This window comes from Oryza glaberrima, chromosome 10 (genome assembly GCF_000147395.1).
Source record: "Oryza glaberrima chromosome 10, OglaRS2, whole genome shotgun sequence".
NCBI lineage: Eukaryota > Viridiplantae > Streptophyta > Magnoliopsida > Poales > Poaceae > Oryza > Oryza glaberrima.
In genome coordinates, this window is record NC_068335.1 from 3,818,242 (window position 1) to 3,830,574 (window position 12,333).

At 45.7% G+C, this 12,333-nt stretch overlaps 1 pseudogene; it reads right to left on the reverse strand.

Annotated features, from left to right (window-relative positions):
• Window positions 1–1,936: 1,936 nt before the first annotated feature.
• Window positions 1,937–9,143, reverse strand: LOC127752532 (aldehyde dehydrogenase family 7 member A1-like; annotated as a pseudogene).
• Window positions 9,144–12,333: the final 3,190 nt, after the last annotated feature.

The window sequence follows — 12,333 nt, forward strand, 5'->3', positions numbered from 1 at the left end:
ACGGCCCAGATCAGCCCAAGATGATCGGGTGGCCACGGGGTGGCGTGGCTGGGCACGGTCATGGCTCAGGCCGGCCCGGCCGAGCGACGGTGCGCGGCGGCGCAGCAACCGGCGGCGACGGCCAGCGACGGCGCGGACGGCGGCGGCGCATGCGACGGAGCGGCAGCGCGGCGTGGCAAGGGGACAGGGCGGACCGGGCGAGCGGGGCGGCAGCAAGCCGGCCGACTGATCCCACGATAACGCAGTGGTCACACGCCAGGCACGACGGCCACCGGCGGCGAGCGGCAGCGGTGCGGGAAGCATGGGAAGCGGTGGAACAGAGCAGAGGGGATAGAGAGGGAGGCGGCGGGCTCACCGAGGGGCACGACGGCGAAGGAGGCGGCCGACGGGTGCTCGGGGCAGAGGGAGGCGGCGGCGTCCGCGAGACGGCGTGGCGGAGCTCTGGTGACGACCGGCGAACGCGGAGGGGTGGTCGGGCTCGCTCGAGACCTGCCGAAGGTGGAGGAGGGATGGGGAGATATGGCCCGAGGCGGCGAGAATCGCTGGCCGGGGAAGGTAGAGGCGGTGGAACTCACCGGCGCGCGAGAGGAATAGAGCTCCGGCGAGTTTCCGGTGGCCTGGAGCGGTGACTGGGGTACAGCAGGAGCGGCGACGCTGTGGGTGGCGGTTGGACGGCCGGGTGAGACCCCTCTCACCGGCGGGGAGCGGCTGGAGGCGGTGGAGGTGAGGCGGCTCTGGTGTGGTGGTGGAAGTGGTGCTCCGGTGGCGTTTTTGGGAAAGGGAGGGGATGCCGAGATGCGGCTCAGCACGGCGGAGCCAATGGTGGCGGTGGTGTGGCGCAGCGATGGCAGGAGCGGCGGTGGCGGTCGGCTGGAGAGCACCGGCGGGCAGTGGAGCTCGGCCGCGCGATGGGAATGGTGCCGCAGGGGTGGAAGGGGAGGACGGAGTGGGTGCCGGGGCGCTATGTGGAGTGGCGAAGCTGACGGCGGTGGCAGATTGGCGCAGCGGCGACTCCAGCGGCGGTGGTGGCCGGCTCGAGCTCGACGGCAAGTGGCGGCGCACGGCTCGGCATGGGGAGGGTGAGGGGGTGCGCGGCGGGCTCGGGAATATTGGGGGAATGCGCGAGGAGGGCACGGGGGTGCTCTTTATGGGCTCGAGAAGGCGCGAGCTTGCTCGGAAAAGGAGGATTCGACGGGAGAGGTGGAGGCGACGGCATGGGTAGAAGTGGACTCGAACTGACGCCATTTTTGCGGGGAAACGAGGGGAAGTGGGTGGAGTGGAGTGGACTCGAGTCCCACTCCGGTTTGATGCGCGCGGGAGGGCGCGGATTCGGCGAAGGGAGTAGGCGGCGTGGCCAGCGGTTGCCTCAGCCGGAGGTTGAAGGGAGGCCTGACAGGTGGGACCTCAGGTCCACCTATCGGCGAGAAGAGGTGAGAGGAGGCCGGGGTGGAACAGACTTGGAGGGGGAGGGAAACGAGATAGGCCAGCCCGAGAGGAGGCGCGCAGCCTAGCCAGGAAGAGGTAGGGGAAGGGGGATTGGGCCAGGGTGGCCCAAAGACAAGGAAGGAGGATTTTAATTTATTTTATTTTTATTTAAATTGATTAAATGAACATTGTATTATTATAACTAGATGACTGGGCGCGCCAGGGCGCGCCGCCTGCACACAACTAATCAGCGAGCGTAATTTGTGATCAACCTCCTGTATATTGTCTGTTTAGTTGTAGCTTGATTGATTGCTTCTGTCGGACAATATTGCAGAGTATTGGTGATTATATAAGGAAACAAAGAATACATTTCAAGTACATTCACGAATGTACATTAAGGATCACAGAAGTCTGAAAATTCAAATGTACATATACATGCAGAATTTATATCCAATGCTAGCTGAAATACTTGTCGAGCCATCTAAAAAACAAAATTAGAGCTCAGAACATGTAAAAAAAATTCTCAGAGACGTGTTCATAAATCTTTGTCGGTCACCTTAATAAAACATACAAGCAGAAACACTGAATTCTTCAAGCTTCATTACACGAGTACTCCCCACCATGGTCATAATTGGGGTAAATAACAGAAAATTCAGTTACTATAATATTCACAGGTAACTCTTTGACAAAACCTAACCTTCCTGTAAAGGCAGTCTGAAGCCTTTTAAGTGTTTTCTTTTGAATAGAGCTAGTAAAAGTAACTTAAAACCATCAAGATATACAATCTTCGTTATATGGAAACAATAACCCTGTGTCAATTATTGTCCCAAGGTTCTTGTTGACAACAAATAAGCGGTAAGCCTTGATAGCATTAGAGTGCTCTCTATCAGGCTCATGATTTGAGCCTCGCATTGGATGTCAATCTTACAAATAGGGCACCTATAAAAAATAAATACTGGCAGTTGACACCAAACAGTGATGATAAATCCCAAACCATCAACCTCATAGCAAAATACATCCTAACAAATGGCCAACAAACTTGGTTGACCTCATACTTCAATTTTTTTTATTAGTTTGGCTTTGGCAACATCAGTTGCTTTACCGATTTTCCAAGGTACATCTAGCACCAGGCGACGTCTTCTAGAATTCATTGTCCCCAGTCTCATAAGGTCACCATCCACATGCACAACTACATGAACTAATATGTTTGTGCAGATATACAGGAAAGTACCAACTCAACCTACATTTCTATCCATGCACACACATTCACGCACAGTAAATCAACTCACCCAAATAAAATTCCCCCTAGGATGTATTCCTACGAGGTTTTTTTTTTTATCCCAGAAGGAGGTATAGTTTCAAAAAAATCCCTAGGTCACCATATCACATATCTCATTAAAGCAAACAGCATGAATTGTACTTCTAGAAACAATTGGAAACATTACACTTCTTGCGATCGGCATTTTAATTTATTATCACATTATTAGCAACTTATCAATTCACATGGCAGAGTCCCTGCAAAGAAAAAGGTCACTGTCGATTGCAAGCTGTGAATTTCATTTAAGGATAAAAAATGCTATAGATCATAAAGCCACTACAACTAAATAAATCATCAATCGTCTATACTAAAATCGTAAGTCTAAACATGGTTTTGTCCTTACATAACCTTGAAGGCAACTGTAAAAAAATTTGGTGCAACCTTGAATAAAAACGTATAACCGGAAATATAATTGCTGAAAAGTACATATTTCATAACTTAGTGTGCCCCTTTAACCAAAACTTGAACTTAAGCAGACCCATTTCAAAAAGAACAATTCCAAAATGCAAAAAAAAAAAAGCAACAATTTCAGTATTACAGTAAACTAACAAAAACATGGCATCATGCAAAGAACGGATGCACTTGCAAAGGTAATGCGCCTACTGGTAGCCCGATAAGAATTGCTCTAGGCCAGATATTTTGTATTTGGTCCCACATTTTGATTAGGATTTACATCTTAGCTAAAATTTTTATAGTACCAGACCCATCAAGCCTCATTCTTATCAAACGCATTTGCAATCCAAAATTTTATACAGTTACTTGTAGCATGTTATATGTATTTGCAGAAGCATAATTAGATCATTTGAATTTGAATTAGCTCCCAGTTCTGCTACTATAGATGTACAGCACAATGACAAATATACATACTGTAAAGCAGTGTTACACTGTTACCTCCATCGACGTATGCACAAAGCCGCAACATCCACCATGGGTAAAATAATCGGAGGCAAAAGCAGACGAGCTTGACTGCTTATGAAACTCCAATCAACATCCTGAAAATCCAATTGACAGGAACCAGTTAAGGAAGCAAATCCTGAAATTGAACTTAATAATCAAGTTTCATATTAATAATCAAGTTTCATGGGCACCGTCACCTGGCATTTTGCACCGTTGGCCGTTGCCTATTAATAATAATGGCGTGCTTTGCTGCACCTGGCGAATAACAGAAGAGATAAGTAAATTTAACGGTATGAAAGCAAATTGATATATACTCAATATTTGGATCATTTGTGTATTAGAGATGAGCAAAGAGCATCAGTAACTGATGAAATTGAATTGTTGAGGATATAATCCATAGATTTCATAAATCATCTAGTACACAAGGTAAATATCACCAAATGTTAAATAGTTCACAAATAAATTTAACGATATGAAAGCAAATTGATATCTCAATATTCGGATCATTTGTGTATTCAGCAAAGAGCAACAGTAACTGATGAAATAGAATTTTCGAGGATATAATCTATAGATTTCATAGATCATTTAGTACACAAGGTAAATATCACCAAATGTTAAATGGTTCATAGATAGTGTTAATCTAATATGGGAGCAAAGAGAACAGTGAGTAACTGACAGCAAGAGTATTATGACTTCAATATAGAACAGAGAATCATGCGGCATAGCAGATTAGAAGATAATTCTCACAAAATACGTTGACATTAAGAATAAGAACAAAGAAACAAACATATCCTCACTATTTCTTATTTCACATATGAGACTTGCTAAAGTAGCTGTTTAATTGTATTTGCAACTGTGTTCATGAGCTCGCCCATCTGCAAACTGCCAAAACGAAAAGCAGATATCTGAAAAAAAAATGTTCTATCATTAATTAATATGAAAAGGTAAACAATAGGCGTGGTAGGAAGCGTGACTATTTTACTGATATACAGATATAAGAAAAGATGGGCATCAACACCTTCTATAAAAAATATATATGATAAAAATATGATTAAACATTTGCACATTTCTAAAGAATATTTTGGGCAATGTGTTTCCTATACAGAAACATGTATAGGATCCACGCATATATCCATCCTGTTATAAGGCAATGAACGTGCTAGACCCAAATACCATGGCTTGTAGCCAACAGTCCAAGCAAAAAAAAAAAAAAAAAAAAAAAAAAAAAAAAAAAAAAAAAAAAGAGGAACTCGTAGCACTGACTGCCCTGATGACAGCAAGACCAAATTTTTGTCAACACAATTCATGCGTATAACAACCTCAACTCAGAAAATGGAAAGAAATGTGATTGCCAATCTTTAATGTGAAAAACTATTAAGCATCAATGCAAGTCTACAGAACCTATCAAAACAATGGAGTCAACTAACTAAGCTTTAATTATTTATTTATCTATAAATAGTTAATTATTTTATAAATAGCATCTTTAGCTCCATTCATTATTACACATTGGGAACAAATACTTATGCGCAGAACCTCATGATATTCATCAAGAATTAAATGGGCAGAGTTTTATATTAACTACAGAGTTGACCTCCACTTGGTAAGTAAACTATCTTAAATTCAATGAAAAGACTATAGTGCCCCACATTTGATTGATATACATATCATAGGAGCATAGGACAATATGTACATGCATACATGCTAATATGTCTTAAAATATGCTGGCATGCAATGGCTTTTCCTGAGATAAAATAAATTACCATCTGACTCAAAATATCCTACAATAGCAGTGCTAAAGGGCAGGATGTGACACTTATATGCTGCTAAACCTCACAGATATATGAAACCTTTTTCAATAAGGCACCTACAAATGCTTTTCGTTCGGAAAAGTAATTTCAAACCACCTGCAGACCTAGGAGCTACCTAGCTGGCTATCCCAAATAGCTAAATGAGAAGTTTATTCTTCAATTTCGAAAGGCACACTGAATTGTATGGTAAACTGAAGTAGCATGAATTATTTTTGGCATATGATCCATCAAGATGACTCAAAGGAAGTGAGGATGCCAAGCATAAACAATAGATATATCTACTACAGCTGACACCAAAACAGAATGGAGACATACATACTCTGATATATAAAAAAGCCTGGATAGTAGATGATTAGCCCATCTTCATGCATGTTTGTCACACAGTGATCCATTAACAGTCTTAATTATCCTGCTCAAACCAAAAAAAACACAAAGCAACTGCTATTTAGTACCTTAATAATCAGACTAAAAACAAAGCCTTAAATGAGTCAAACCCAACTAAATGTGGGTATATTTACATTAACTATGCCACAGTCACTACCATGGGGCCTGTACAGCAAGAAGAGCAAGAACAATCACAACCATAGTCATTTCATGGCTTATGGGGCATGGCAGCAAAAGAAATCTGGGAGCATGTACATAAAAGAAAGGTGTAGGCATGCAGCTGTCCTCAGAAGAGGGTTTATTATATGGGGGGAATTTAAACACAGGAATATGGTTAGTAATTTAGCCATGACACAAAGCGGGGATTCAGTAGTGTTAAATCGCTTTATGATTCTTTTTAAGTGTAAATATATATGGACATCAAATATCATCTTAAAAAAGAATTTAATACACTAATAATGCATACAATACACATAATGGAAAAAAGGGTCTAAAAGCCTAAGTATATTTGAACTGTTAAACTTGAATCATATTTCAGTGTGATTCAATAAACAGGGAAACAATGAGATTAAATTAAAAGCATACAAGTCTGATACCTTCACCAAAACAAGTATAGGAAATCAGGAAACACAATGCTACATATAAGCAGGAGGATGGAGATCCATTAGTGCCAAAGTGAGCCTTGATTTCTATTTATAACAATCAAGCTTAGCTGCAACGGGGCTAATTTCTAGGCTGTTGAACTGACACTTACCCAATCCACTTGAAAATAATATCTGGTCTCTTTGTAAATATAGAACTGCTCAATCCTTGAGGAACAGAATTGTTAATTTCAACTGCTTCCTTCAGATTCTGCAGGTAATGGCCACGAAAATTAGTGTGTAAACGATAATGATCTGGTCCAACACTGTACAACTGACACCAAGCATTACAGATCAATAACATAAAAGCAAAGTAATTGAACCTTTTATACCTGAACTTTCATCACATAAAGAACAGGACCAAAGAGTTCTTCTCTCACAACCGGTGCAGAGAGTGAAATTTCCACAATTGTTGGTTGAACAAAGTTTCCCTCAGATTAAATTGCAGATCCTCCATAAAGAATTTTTCCTCCCTGAAAATTAGGATGTCAGTCAAATTAGACCATCGGAACTTTACTGCTTACAGAAAATCACCAATCAATTCAAGGCCACAGGTAAATGCTAAATGGTTTCACTCTAATAGATTCACAGCAATGTGCCTATGTGATGCAATGAGATTGATTTTAGTTAAACATACTGAACTAACAACTTTTCCAGTAGCTCAGCATTTTAAGATGTACATTCAAGATTCAGAATTCAGGGAATAATAAAGTCCATCCATTCAGAAATACAATTTTGTAGAAAGCATGCAATCAAACATCTTTAACTTTGACTACTACCAACATATTAAGAAAACTTTGACTGCTAACATATTAAGAATTATTTAGATTTGAGGGAGGAGCAGAAAAGCCATCAACACGACCAACTTAAGCATTTTAAGTATTGAAGATGTAAAGATTGTTTAATATAATGCAAACAGAAATTGATGCACAAGCAAATGTTGTTGCGTCGATAAACATTATGCAAATATCACCTGAGATCTGATGGTTTGGATGCCTTTCAAGAAGGCATCTCTTGAAGCAGGAGTGTGCAATGGCCCCAGTAACGTACCATTCTCCAAAGGATCCCCAATTCGGACTTGTTTATAAACCTCAACAAGTTGATCAAGAAATGTTCGGTATATGCTTTCATGAAGAAGCTGCATTAACAAAACAAAAGCATTTAGACTACTCATACACCAGCCATTGGGCCAAATAAGAAAAACCTACCTTACCAGCCTACAACATGTAGTGCAGCGTTGTCCTGCTGTTCCAACAGCAGCAAACAACATCGAACGGACAGCTAGCTGAATGTCTGCATCATCCATAACAATAATGGCATTGTTCCCACTAAGTTCAAGAAGGCATACCATACCATGGCAAAAGCATGCCTTCTCCAGAACTTGCAATCACATGATACATATCCATCTGCAGTTAAGATTAACAATTTAATTTGTGAGGGATAAGTGCATTTATATAAACCGAACCAAAATCGAGGATGGTATCATTGCTCTGGGGATTTGGAAGATTGGCCGAGCAGATCCTGCCGGCAGGAGACGGTTTGTTAAAGCCATGAATGTTCATTTGAAAGGCAAAGCTGAATCATTGCTCATACAACAGGGAAGGCTAGGGTAGGGGGAAAGGAAAATAAATTAGGGAGAGGGAAGAAGGCGCAGCTGCTGACCTGTGGAGGGGAACCGAGGCGCACATCTGAGCAGCATAGATTGCTAAAGGCGATGCTTTGCTCGCGCTTGAGATAGAAATCCGGGAGGCCCAAATCCACGGCAGCGCATCGTCAGCCAAACCCCGCTACCTCCTGCTCCTGCAGCACCTAGGGTTCAAGCGGTACAGCGAATGGAGGAAGCGAAGCTCTGGATAGCATCGGTTGATCGCGGCGGGAAGGGGCCGACGGAATAAGGAGCGAGAGGGAGGAAAGAGATCCGAGGCGGGCAGGCAAGGCGACGCGCTTCCGCCGCCGCCGTCTCCTCCTCTCGCGATAGAGGAGGTGGGCCACGCAGGCGAAGGAAGGAGAACCCCGCGGACGCGTCGCGGAGAGCGCGGGCTAGGGTTTGGCCCCGCTGCTCCATCACCACCGTTTCTCTCCTCCGCCGCCGCCATCCGCCTCCTCTGCCGCCGCCGCCGACCGCTCCCGCCATCGTCGTCCTCTTCGCTGACCGCCACCGCCTCCGCCTCTGCCTCCCCTCGACTCCCTCCGAATCCCCGTCGGAACAAGCGGGCGGCGGCGGCTAGGGTTTGGGGGGCCGGCGATGGTGGCGGGGGCGGGTGACGGCGACGACGACGCGAGGCGACGGGGAAGCCGGAGGCGGCCGACGGGGACGCCTCGCGAGGGGGAGGCGAACGCGGTGCTCGGCGGCGGCGGCGCGAGGGGATGATGGAGGCGGTGCGAGACGGCGGCAGGAGAAGTAGAGGGAGAGGGTGAGACGTGCGGGGGGACGGGGGAAGGGGCGGCGGCGCGAGGCGGAGGCGGAGGCGGGGGAGGAGGCGGCGGCGCGCCGGCGGTGGTCGATACGGGAGGGAGGAGGGGAGCGCAGCGCGAACGTAGCGGGCGCCATTTTTCGAAAAACCCCCTCGGTTTTCGATTTTTACAGCGCAGTCCTGACTTGTGATTTTCCTTTCCTTTCCATGAAATATGCGGCTTTACGAAGGGCTTCCACGTATCCTCTCAGCTCTCAGGGATACTGTTAGCGAGGGGCTAGAATTACGCGCAAACCGGAAGGCCTTTTCGCAAAACTTCCAGGAGCTGTAGCAATTGTAGCAAAACTCTGCGCTGCCAGAAAATTGACATTTAGCCATGTTCGGGATGGGGTTTCGCTTGAATGCCACTCCCGAATATGGCTTCGTTATAATGCCATTGTCAAATGAAGCCAACTTGCTAGAATGTCATTTCAACCATTTTAACTGATTTTCAAATGTTTTCCATCATGCTCTGACATATTTGCCCTTGGCCATTTTGTTGACTTTACAGGGGAAAGGAGAAAGGGGATCGATTCCAATCTAGTCGCCGGCGGTGGAGCGTGGCGGCGGCGGTGGCGGCGACGACGAGGCGTAGCTGCGAGTCGGTGGCCGCTGGCTCCTCGTCCTCACCACCACCACCATGCCAACATCCGGCGGCTCACCGTGGGCGCGACGGAGAGGGCGAGGAGGGAGGCGCGGAGCTCGCCTTGGGCGTGACGGAGGCGACGGGCGTGGTGATGTGGTGGGGAGCTGCGGGAGGGAGGCATAGGGGACGCCGGCGAGGCACTCAAGGAGGAGGTCGTCGAGGAGGATGAAGATGGGGGTCGGCGATGAGGTGGGCAATACCGGCGTGACTGGGGACGAGGACGGCGCCGGCGTGGGTTGGGGAAGGCTGCTCGGCTCGGCGGCGTGGCTGGGACAGCGGCGCCATCTGCATCGACGTAGGAGAACATCCCACCTGCCCCAACCATGTCAGCGCCGCCGCCGTCCCCGTCCCTAGCCGCGTCGCCGCCATCCCCGTCCCCAGCCATGTCGCGGCCTTCCCGTCCCCAGCCGTGTCGCCACCGTCCTCGTCCGCCCGCCGCCTTCCCCGTACCCAGCCACGCCACCGCCGTCCCTGTCCCCTGGTGCGCCGCCGCCGTCCCCGTCCCTAGCCGTGCCACTGCCTTCCTCGTCTCTAGCTGCGCCGTCGAGCCGAACAGTGAGGAGGAACACAACGAGAGATGAGATAGGATCAAGGGTATTTTGGTCATCTCAGCAAGAAAAAACATTAAATTGAGAAGAAATGGATGGAATGGCATTGCAACATGTTGCCCCTGTTTAAGGGTGGCATTTTAACGAAACCACTTTTGGGAGTGGCATTCGAGCGAAACCCCGTTTTGACAATGGCTAAATGTCAATTTTCTCGCGCTGGCACGCCCCAGCGGCAGCGCTCGCCCAGCGCGAGCGCCATTCATTTTTCGCAAAAATTCCGAAAATCTGGACTAATATAAAAATGCGGAGTTATTCAGTGTAATTAACACCGTGATTGCAATTAGCGTCGGATTAACCCTGTGATCAAATCCTTCTCTTCGCCAAATCGCCAAAACCCAAAAAAAAACGTCGCCTTCCGCCGCCGCGCCTCCTCCCCGTCGCCGCCTCCTCACGCGCGCTCGCCGAAGAGCCGTGGTCACCGTTGGCAGCCGTCTTTTCCACCGCTCGCCCTACCCCGCCGCCCACCCCCTCCTCCATGATCTCTTCTGCCGCGCACCGCCTCCGAGCGGCCACCCCGCTCGCACCTGCCCCGCATACCAAACTATCGAGCCTTCATCACCGCCGCCGCCCTCTTCGGGTTCCTCGGCTTCTGCACCATGTCGGCTCCATTGATGTGGTTGGCGTCCCGTGCCACTCCACTCGAGGCAATCGAGCGTGCAGGCATTTATTTGGTCTGGCGTTGAATCATGACGAATTCTACAAGGATGCAAGAAGCTGGCAAGCAACAACGAGCATGACTGTACCAAACATGAATGAATGTGCATAAATCGAAGGTGATTCTCATGTTCCAAATCTTTCTTTCTTTATTTCCCCTAAGGATAATTAGAGATTGCAAATCTTTATTAACATGTTTACAGAAGAAGATCTAGGTGGAGGAGATCTAGATCATACAAGTTAGAATATGTGTATTTCTGAATATATCTTCTTTGGCCTTGTTTAGTTCCAAACTTTTTCTTCAAACTTCCAACTTTTCCATCACATCAAAACTTTCCTACACACATATAAACTTCCAACTTTTCCATCACATCGTTCCAATTTTAACCAAACTTTTAATTTTGGCGTAAACTAAACACACCTTGTTCAAAACCTTCCAGTCTGCACTCCTTTGTAACAGGTGATCTGATCTTTGTGTTTTTCTAATGGTATTTTCTGTTTTCGTTGCAGATGGGCAAGCAAGCATGTTTTCATACAAATTAAATTAAGGATTTCTACTTTGATGAGGGCAGCTGGGTAGGTGTACTTACAAAACAACAATGATGAAGGTAAAAGAAATATTCCCTCCAATTTAGCCCACCTTTTTTTTATCAAATCTTAAAGAGTATCGTAAGTGCAAACTTCCATTGGAGTTTTGACTTGTATGTATGCACAACACTATCAATTTGCCACTCCCTGTTACACTCATCTGTTGTCAGAACAGGTTAGTTGAAATTGGTATGCTAATTCAGTTCCATTTTTTAAATGGTTTTTACATAAATATTGTGTTTTCCTTTCTAATCATGGTTTGGCCCATTCCATGCTGTAAAAAAAAAGACTTTTCAGATACTCAAATACCTAACGCATATTTATAATGGTGAGGGTTAAAATGCTACTATGGGGATGTAATGTTCTCTCAAGTTAGAAAATTAATTTAGTCCCATTAAAAAGTTTTCACACGGATACTCCACTCTACTACTTTCGATAAGTATATGCATGTAGGGGAGCAATATAAATTCCCTGTGTCACAGGCTCACTGCATCGATTAAAATACCTGATGGACGTGTATGGTTTTCTTAGGAAATTAGAGCTGTGTCAGCCAAAATTTAATGATTTTTTTCCACTATCGCAGGGCATTATTTTCAACATGTTGTTTGGCCTTCTCTTATGGTAAGGATTTGGAAGACCTTTGTTGTCTGCTTAAAATCAAACATGTTTGCTTGAATAAAAAAAAAATGGTTGTGGGATAACATTCATCTTACAATTTTTAGCTTTTCCTTGATCTTTTAATGTCTTGTAGTACATGAAGTTGCAATGCCTAAGACTTACTGGAAAGTACATGTTGTGCTTTTGCAACTTTGTTAAACACTCACATAGAAACTTGGTTTCCATCAGCAATGTGATGAAAATTAGGTTATATAATGCAAGGATTTCCCCTCTTAGTGTTATTAGAACTATCT